A 10107-nucleotide genomic window follows, 5' to 3' on the forward strand; every position below is an offset into this window, starting at 1 on the left:
CGTGCATGAATCTCACTTCTAACATCGGCATCCCATGTTATAAGGGAATAGTTACGTGTTTGCTCTGAAACTGTAAAGCAGCAGTCAGGAGAGAAGCATTGCCAAGTGTGAAACACTGGTTTGCCAACAGGAGGTGTTATCTCCTGCCCAACAAAAGATGGCCCATAGACACCAGACAAACCGTCGTGGAACATCAGAGGACAAAAGACTTTGTTGATTGCTCCCCCACGCACCCCTGAAAAGGAGACATGTATGGGGACTTGTCCCATCAGCTTGAGCTCTGGGCAAAGGGAATAAAGATCCCTGACAGGAAGAAACTGAATTGCTATGCTGCTTGGACTTTGAGAGGACAAGATTTCTAAGCATAAGCAAAGGATCCCCAGCTGGTTAGCCTGGGTTAGCTCTAGAGAACATATAGCACGTGCATGTTACAGCAGCCTCCATTACCTTTTGGAACCGAAGGTCTGGTTTACACCACAGACCTATATCAGTATAACTATGTCACTCTTGGGTGTGAAAGATCCATACCCCTGAGAGATGTAGTTATACCAACCTAACACCCCATGTAGACAGCGCCATGGCAATGGGAGAGCTTCTCTCACCGACATAGCCACTGCCCCTTCGGGAGATGGATTAACTAAGGAACAGGAGAGCTCCCTCCCATTGGCTTAGAGCATCTTCATTAAAGTGCTCTAGTGGTACGACTGCATTGGTGCAGCTGCGCTCATGCAGCAGTTTAAGTGTAGACTTGCCCTCAGACTGTAACTCATTTGTGTGTGTAAGGTCACCTGCTTTAACCTTGTAAATAACACTCTTATTGCTTTTCCTTAGTTCATAAATCTTTAGTTCATTTGTTATAGGATTAGCTACAAGCATTGTGTTTGGTGTGAGATCTAAAGTGTAATTGACCTGTGGTAAGTGACAAGTGCTTTGGGACTGGAAGTAACCTGAATATCGTTGTGATATTTGGTGTAAGGGACCATCTATCACAAGAGGAAGTTTGCCTGGGAAGCAAGATAGATCAGAGTACCGGCTGTGATTCCATGCCTAGGTTGTTACAGTACCTGAGGAGTTCACTCTTGGTTGGTGAAATCTCTATATAGAACTCACAACCAGTTTGGGGTTGGTGTCCTTCTTCTTTGCAGTCTGCCCTGAGGTTGGTACTCATGCCCTTGAGTCACTCCAGACAGCTTGACAATAGCACTACTTTGTAGTGCATATGTGCAAAGATGTCTTCCAAAGATGAGGAGTTCAGGACTTGAAAATGACTGAGAAAACTATTTGACCTGGAATTTAATTTCCAATCTGGCAAGAGAAGATGTACATAGGACAGTACCAAGTCTGGAACCCCCAGCCTTAATAGGGAGACACTTACTTTATTTCAGAAGCATCAAGAAGGTGTTAGAAACAGTGGAGACTGATGCAAATGTCTTCCAAAAATCATTATGGAAGTGCTCTATAGCGCAGCATGCATTAAAATCAACCAGGGGAAGGGAAGCCTTTTACTTATTTGGAAGTGATACAAATTGTTTAGTAAACTCTTTAAAGTAACATCACAGCACACTCCGGAAAAGACATTTCAGAAACAAGAGCATGCTAAAAGAGCCTTTCCCATCCCTGAGCAGCATGCAAACACTATGAAGTTCTCCAGACCTCTCTCATTTTGTAAAAGCAGGGTACATTTGCTTGTCCATGGTGTTTTATGACTGGCAACCTATGGGTCCCTCATGGCTGCTGAGAGCCACTGCAGCAGTGCAAAGCAGCCTTGAAACCAGCTTTACTGGTAGGAGGAAGATGGGGGAATCTGGGGGTGGCATAGAGTTGTCATCCCTACTCCATTCTTACTCTCAACCCCTGGTGTATTGGCTGTAGTTGTGGGAAAGAAGGTGTGCCCAGGGAACCTCTCTTCCCATAGACTGCTGGCTGCCAAACAGTCCCTTGGGGCCACACACAACTAAATGGAAGTGTGAGCCGTCCTGTAGTTGCTTAAACTTACACCACAGACCACCCCAATCCCAAGACTAGGGAAGAAGGAATTCATAAATCTGACCTAATTCCATTCACATGCCCACCCCCAGTAATGCTGAGTGCAGCTGCCCTGCATCAGAGACCTATATCTGGTTATCAGTATACGTTATCCAATATAACACCTTTCACTCTGAAGCGTATTGAAGTGTTTCACACACTTTGCAAACCCCGAAACAGAAAACGCTTCATTTGTCACTGAAATGCGGCCTTTTCTGGGGTAGAATGTGTGTGCAACACTCTACAACAATTTAGGACCACAATGCCACAAGTGCAATTACGGTAGGAATTTAGGCAAGTCAAATATAATTACCAGCCTGGAATTTGTCCAGAATACTGGGGTACTCGTCTCTACCCTTGCAACAGCACCAAGGGATCTTTAATGGCCACAAATGGCAAGATTTTGGTTAATGACTCATCCAAAAAAGAAAAAAGCACCTGCATCCATATTATCCATGAACTGAGCAGGGTGGAAAATGGGGTTACTGTGATGGGTGTGAGTGTATGAGCGTATGTGTGAATTTTATGTTGACATTTCTCCCTGTTTTCATTGAATATTGAAAAAAAAATTCCATGAGCTCCTTCCAAGTCAGTGCACACTCAGCAGGTAAGAAGAATTGCAGCCACCTAAACACTAAAGCCTTTTCTGTCCCAAGAAAAAAGGTGAATTTTAATATGTGTTTGCTAACACATACTAACTAGCAAAATCCTAGCGAAGACAAGGTACTTGTAATTTTAACATGGTACATGGTCAAGAGAAACCCTGGGTTTTATAGGTACAACTATCATGTCTTCACTAGGATTTTAACGCGTTGGTTAACATGTTTTTCCTCATGTAGACATGGCCTAAGGCCATGGGGGGAAGAAGTGCGTTTTTCATTCACATTCATTTCATTGAAATTAGCTTAACATGAGCAGAAAGCCCCCTTAATGCCCATACAGATAGCATTTCACATCTTTTCAGACGTGTTAACTGTTCGTGTTGCAGCTTGGGTAGGCTAGAACTGCTATAACATGAGCAGCTAACTGAAAAGGTGTTTGCCTTCACTGCAGAAAAGGTTTTCACATTGAGATAGACATCGGGATGTAGTATCCTAGTGCAGCGGTTCTCAAACTTTAGCAACCCGAGAGCACCCATTTTTTATTTAAAAGTTTTTGCGGACCCCCAAGCCCCTTGCTCAGCCCCAGAGCCCTCCCCCACTCCATCCCTTCCCCCGCTCCACCCCTGCCCCTGCTCTTCCCCACCTCTTTCAGCTCCCTCCCCGAAGTGTGCCCCGTCCCCGCTCCTCCCTCTCCCTCCCAGCGCCTCCTGCATGCTGCTGAACAGCTGTTCCCTGGTTTGCAGATGCTGGGAGGGAGAGGGAGGAGTTGAGTTGATCAGCGGGGATTGCGGACCCCTTGGAGTACCCTCGTGGATCCCAGGAGTCCACAGACCCCAGTTTGAGAAACTCTGTCCTAGTGGAGACCAAGCACATGTGGGTTTTTTACCTTGATGTAGCTAGTTAGTGCCCAATGGGGGGTGTAGGATTACCTCAGCCAGCTACTTCAAGCTCCGATTCTGCATTTCATCTACTCTATCTTCACTTTTGCTATGGATGGGGGCACCACCTGAAGGTGCTAGGCTGGTTCCCCCGCTCCCCAAGTTGTCTGACTCAAGACACAGAAAACACATTTGAGTCAGGGGAGAAAGTTGGCGCAGTCCCTATTCACTTGGCGGCAGCCTACCATACCGTGTGGCATGTCGGAATGCCTGCCAAGCTGCTACTTCTTGTGGGCTCAAAGTGCAATTCGTCCGAGAAATGATTAGTCACCAAAGCTTCATCCTGCAAGTCAGAGAAAATCTTCAATGTCTTCACAATGGCCTTCCACAAAGGTCAGTTTTGACTCCCTTTTTGTTCTTTATAGACACATATGACCTCCGTGATATGCAGGGTGAGAAATATGTGTACACTGTTGACATCTGTGCTGCTGACTCATGAACCGATTTCCATGGGATTGAAGAGCATCTCAGCCAATACCCGGACACTTTGACCACTTATTTCTAGCAGTGGAGGCTAATTCTCAATGAAACAGAGATAGAGGCAACCATTTTCCATCGACACAATCATTTGGCCAGTGTCCAAGGACAGGTACTGCCATTCCATCCAGTTGTCACATATTAAAACCGAACCGTAGCCTGATATACCAGCCTCGTCTGGAGCACCTGAAAACGAAGATTTCTTTCCATGTGGCCTTGACACGAAAACTACTGGGAACTTCCTAGGACGCAGACTCTTCAAAGCCTTATACATCTGAATTGGCCCTGGTGTTTGCTCCTGCTGATTACCTCTCTGAGGTCTGGGGAGCAGCCACCACACTCAGCTTGTCAACAGGGAGCTGAATTTGGCCATGCATATTATTAGTGACTGCTTCAAGTATACACCAACCTCCAATGTGTATGCGTGAGTGCACCTAGCTCTGGCAAACCTTCGACAAAATCCCATTGTTGTTACGTCTGCCTGGAGAGCTGTGACAGATTGAACTAACCTATTATGTCTCTGGATGGCTGATGTCCCATTCTCAGACAGGGAATGATATGCTGCACCAACTTGGTATTCAGGGAAGGACTCTCACTCCTGTGGACCGGGAGGGTGATACCACGGCTGACCTTCCAACACCACTTTTGCTACAGTAGCTCCCGCACTCCTGGACAAGAGCTCTGCTGGCCCTTTACTATGCACATATGATCAGCACCGCCAGGGAGATAAAAGTTACGTTCTTATAGAGTGGAAGCATCAATGGGAAACACTAAATAAATTCAGGAGGCCATCACTGCACTGCCTCCTTGTCCACTTGATAGTAGATCCTGGATCAGATTCAAAGAGTTGTTGCAACTATGCACCGGATGGGCCTGGTTTCCTCTCCACACTGTGATGGTGGGGCAGCGTTGTGGGCAATAACTCATGAGATAGAAGAGCGCCCAACCCAACATGTGGAGGGTGATCTACAATGCTTAGCCTCCTTTGATACAGAGGCCATCTTCTGGTTACGGAACCTGGACATGAAGCTCTGATGTCTATATATGAAAAGAAGCTACATCAAAGGCAAAACTACTTGTGTCTTGTCAGCGCTAGGATTTTACATTGAGTTAGCTATATTGAGTTTGCTGTTTTGATGTGAAATCCCACCTCTTTTTGCAGAGAAGATGTAGAACCTTCACATCCACCCCACCACCAAGATAGAGCATCAGGGCCTGATTCTGACGCCCTTACTCATTTTGCATATTCCCTTACTCCATGAGGAATTCCATTTAAGTCAATGGGACTCCACACAGAGTAAGGTGTTTCCTAAAGTGAGTGAGGATGGCAGAATCTGGCTCCCTCACAGGTTAGTGCAACATGTTGAGCTTTCCTTGAAGGTCTGGCATCTAAGTACTGCGCTGATGTGGTCATGCTTACCCCGAGATCTCTTCTTGAGGCAGTACGGATGGATACCATTTGAGTAACTGAAACCCAAACACAAAGGCCATCAAAGGAATGCCACAAATCCACATGCTGTTCCAAGGGACCAGTTATTTGTAGCTCTAGCAAAATTCAGTCCCTTTTTCTGTCAACAAGTTTCCTGTAAGCAGACTGAGATTTCCATGGATTTGCATTTTGTTTGAAATGATTTTATCAATGTTTTGGGCAACCATATTCTGGCCTGGAAATTGCTTGCCAATTTTTTATTGTGAGCATTGTTGAGGGTGGCTGATCTTCACTGTTCAAAATTCAAGCTTTTTTAATTAGATGCATAGATGTCAATTCCTGCCTCCAATGGCCCATGGTAATAATAATAGCTAGCTCTTTATATGGCCCTTTTCTTCTCCAAGGGCTTTACAAAGGACGTCAATAGCATGGTTCCCATTTTACAGAGGGGGCAACTGAGGCAAAGGAATATAATGGTTCAGTAGAAGCTCAGAGTTACGAACACCTCAGGAATGGAGGGTGTTCGTAACTCTGAACAAAATGCTATGGTTGTTCTTTCAGAAGTTTACAACTGAACATTGACTTAATACAGCTTTGAAACTTTACTATTCAGAAGGAAAAATGCTGCTTTTAACCATCTTAATTTAAATGAAACAAGTGCAGGAACAGTTTCCTTACCTTGTCCAAGAAATAAATAAATAAATAAAATTAAAAGCCTCCTTTATATTTTTTTAAGTAGGTTACATTTAACACATATTGTATTTGCTTTAATTTCTGCTGCCTGTCTGTCCAGTTCCAAATGAGGTGGGTAGTTGACCAATCGGTTAGTAACCCTGATGTTCTACTGTCTTTGCCCAAGTCACCAGTGGGCCAGTAGCAGAGATGGCAATAGAACCCCAGTCACAGGCCAGTTCTCTAGCTAGTAAGCCACTCCGCATCCCTGTGACTTTTGTGCCTCCATTGCCCATTTGCTATGCAGTATTTACAAACACACGTCTTTGTTCTTTCTCCCATGCTACGCACGGCACTTGGGAGGAGCTCCCTGTAAAATTTGGCAAAATTGACACATTTGTCTCCTTCATAAATCTCTTCAAAACAATCCTTTGCTGGGATGCCTACAAAAAGACTTGACCGTGGTGAGGACACTGGTGTGCAGAAGCCACAGCCTATCATCTGAGCAATATAGTCTCATTGTTTCCTTATACTCCCCCATCTGTCTGTTGTTGTCTCTTGTTCCATACTGACATTGTAAGCTCTTTGGTGCTGGGACTGTCTTTTTGTTCTGTGTTGGTACAGTGCCTAGCACAACTGGGTCCTGGGCCATCACTAGGGGCCCTAAACTGTACTGTAGTAATAATTTAAAAGTATTAATCATAAATGGTATGTTTCTGTTCCCTAAATGGATACGCATTATTCTTAGCACCAATTTTCTGCTGTGAATACCCATGACCCATTCAAAATTTGTGTTCCGTGGATATGCTGACATACTGGTTTAAGTGGTTGCTGTTCTGGTGAACATTTTTGCCATTGAATTGGTTCACTAGACTATTCTCTGGAAGGAAACACAAAGGGGCGTGGCTACAGACAAAGAAAAATGCACTCACAAATTCTAATGAATCGTCACACAGAATTGTTTGCAGAGTTTCTCTGGCTCTGAATAGGAATAATAATTTTGGCCAAACCAACTGCCATTTTGAGATCAGCCGTTATAAGTGTAGATGGTGAGGATCTGTGCTTTGGGTCAAATCCAGCCCCAGAGCCACAGCTGCAGAAGTCCCACTGACAGAAGTTCCTCTGTGCTGGATGCTAGGGCCCTCTAAGGCAGCATCCAGAAGCCATGATTACAGGGTGGGAGCAGGCCTCTAGAAATGGGGGCAGGCCTCTGGCTCTGCCCCCATGCAGGTGCTCCAATAGGGGTGCAAAGGGCTATGTCATACAGTGGGCTAAAGTAATCTTTGTAGAGTGCTTCTGCAGTTGCTCTGTGAGCCTTGAGGGTGGAGGAAGGTTGTATTTTTGCAGTGCCTATCCTAGCTACAAGGGCGGGACTGAGAACACGGCTCTGCATGCAGGAGAACAGACTACAGTTGGATCGAGTGTTTGACATGGAGCCTTCTGTAAGTTCCTATAAAAAATATGCACATTGTAATGGCCATATACTGTCTTTAAACCATGCTGAAAAGAGCTGTTGCTGAGGAAGTACATGCACAGTCCAAGGGCAATATATAACCCTACTCCTGAGACAAGAAGGTAATTTGGCCCTAAAGCAGATGGTTTGGAGCAGTGATTCTCAACCAGATACACAGGGGGTACACAGATGTCTTCCAGGGGGTACATCAACTCATCTAGATATTTGCCTAGTTTAACAGGCTACATAAAAAGCACTAATGAAGTCAGTACAAACTAAAATTTCATACGGACAATGACTTGTTTGTCCTGCTCTATATACTATACATTGAGATGTAAGTATTTATTTATATAAATATTTATATCCAAATAGAAATATTTATATCCAAATTGATTAATTTTATAATTATATGGGAAAATGAGAAAAGGAGCCATTTTTCAGTAGTAGTGTGCTATGAAACTTGTGTATTTTTATGTCTGATTTTGTAAGCAAGTAGTTTTTAAGTGAGATGAAATTTGGGGGTACACAAAACAAATCAGACTCCTCAAAGGGGTACTGAAAAGGTTGAGAGCCACTGGTTTGGAGTTTGCACAGGAAATGAAGTCCTACATGTCTGAGCGAAGCAGAAGGTTATGGAAGCTGGTGGCAACGTACAAGTCCTGACAAGCCTTGCAACAATGCAGTGAAAAAAGACTTCAATTAAGGAGGGCTTCAGAACTGCTCGGTTCTGTTCCTGGCTCTGCTATTGATTTGCTGCGTGACTTTGATCAAGTCATTTAGAACCCACTTTTTAAACACAGGTGCTTAATTTTGGGCATCTGAAGCTGAGTATTTTAAAGTATGAATGATGATTGATTATTATTACTACATGTTTGTCCGTTGCCTATCCCATCCCTCCCAAACCCAGAGCCATCTCCAAGATTTTAGTACCTATCTTTAGGTACTCACGAAAGCTCATGCTCAAATAAATTGGTTAGTCTCTAAGGTGCCACAAGTACTCCTTTTCTTTTTGCGAATACAGACTAACACGACTGTTACTCTGAAACCTGAAGTTTGAAAAGTGGATCTCTAAATCTCTTTCATAGAATATCAGGGTTGGAAGGGACCTCAGGAGATCATCTAGTCCAGCACCCTATTAAATCATCCAACAGATTTTTGCCCCACATCCCTAAATGGCCCCCTCAAAAATTGAACTCACAACCCTGGGTTTAGCAGGCCAATAGCTCAGACCACTGAGCTACGACTCCCCCAATTATGATTTTATGAAGACAAGACCATCTGTTCTGAAAATGTTAGATTCTATGTAACAGGGTGAAGCAGGGCCCCCTTTGCTCCAATCTCATAGGATTGGAAGGTCATTGAGTCTAGTCCATTGCCTTCACAGCAGAACCACCTACTGGCCCTTATTTTTGCCCCAGATCCCTAAATGGCCCCCTCAAGGATTGAATTCACAACCCAGGGTTTATCAGGCCAGTGTTCAAACCACTGAGCTATCTCTCCCCTCCTACCCTGTGCCTCAGTTTACTGACCTGTAAAATGGGTGGGAGTGTAATAGTTAGGTATCTCACAGCATTGTCCTTAGACTTAATTAATTAACATTGGTAAAGCGCTGTTGAGATTTTGGGGGTCCTGATTCAGCAGGACACTCGAATATGTATGTAACTTTAAGCACATGCATAAGCCCACTTGACTTCAAAGGGGTTTAAATATCTGCTTAATTTTAAAAATATGCTTAAATGAATAGAGATTAATTTACACATGTGTTTAAAGTTAAGCAAGTGCTTTGCTGAATCGTGGCCAGATGAATAGTGTTTGATAGCCAGCAATCAATCTATGGGGTGGAGTGGTACCCCCCAGAGGGATAGGGCAGGCACAAGGAGGCTACCTGGTGCTGTACAATTGCAGGATCAGAGCCAATGAGTACAAAGGACTGTAGTAGTGTTAACTCTTTGTTTTAGGCAGGAGAGGGGCTTGTTTGGAAAGGAGCCCTGGCCAACTCAGTGGCTGTTCATTTTCCTGCATTTGGCCTTTATTGTTCAGAGAAGAAAAACTTGCTAGGAAGCTCGAATGGGAAGACGGCTCTGGCAAGGGCAGAGGAGACCAGAAGGAAGCAGTCTACCCTGCCAGCAGCTCTGTTCTGGAGAGCGCCGTCCAGAGAAATGCTCCCCTCCCTGGTGAAGCAAAAGGGCCTGGGGGAGCCAGGAAGAGTAGGCTGGAGAGGCCAGAGGTGGTGGGTAGGAATGAGAGGCAGTTCCTGGAGTCACCAGCAGCTTTTCAGGACGGAATACATCAGTGGCCCTTCTTTACAGTTGGGTTAAATGTATATTCAGTGTGAGACAAGGATGGCTGCGGTTTGCCTACCCTTTCCCGTGGCCACGTGTTCACACCAGGAGTGTGTTTGCACAGCACAGAATCTAGCTGTAGAGCATAAGCTCACCGCAGACGCGCCTTGCCCGTCCCAAAGACTGCTCAGGCAGTTTGGAGAAGCTGATTTCCAGCGGGCACCGCGGG

Source organism: Lepidochelys kempii, chromosome 1 (genome assembly GCF_965140265.1).
Source record: "Lepidochelys kempii isolate rLepKem1 chromosome 1, rLepKem1.hap2, whole genome shotgun sequence".
Classification (NCBI taxonomy): Eukaryota; Metazoa; Chordata; order Testudines; family Cheloniidae; genus Lepidochelys; species Lepidochelys kempii.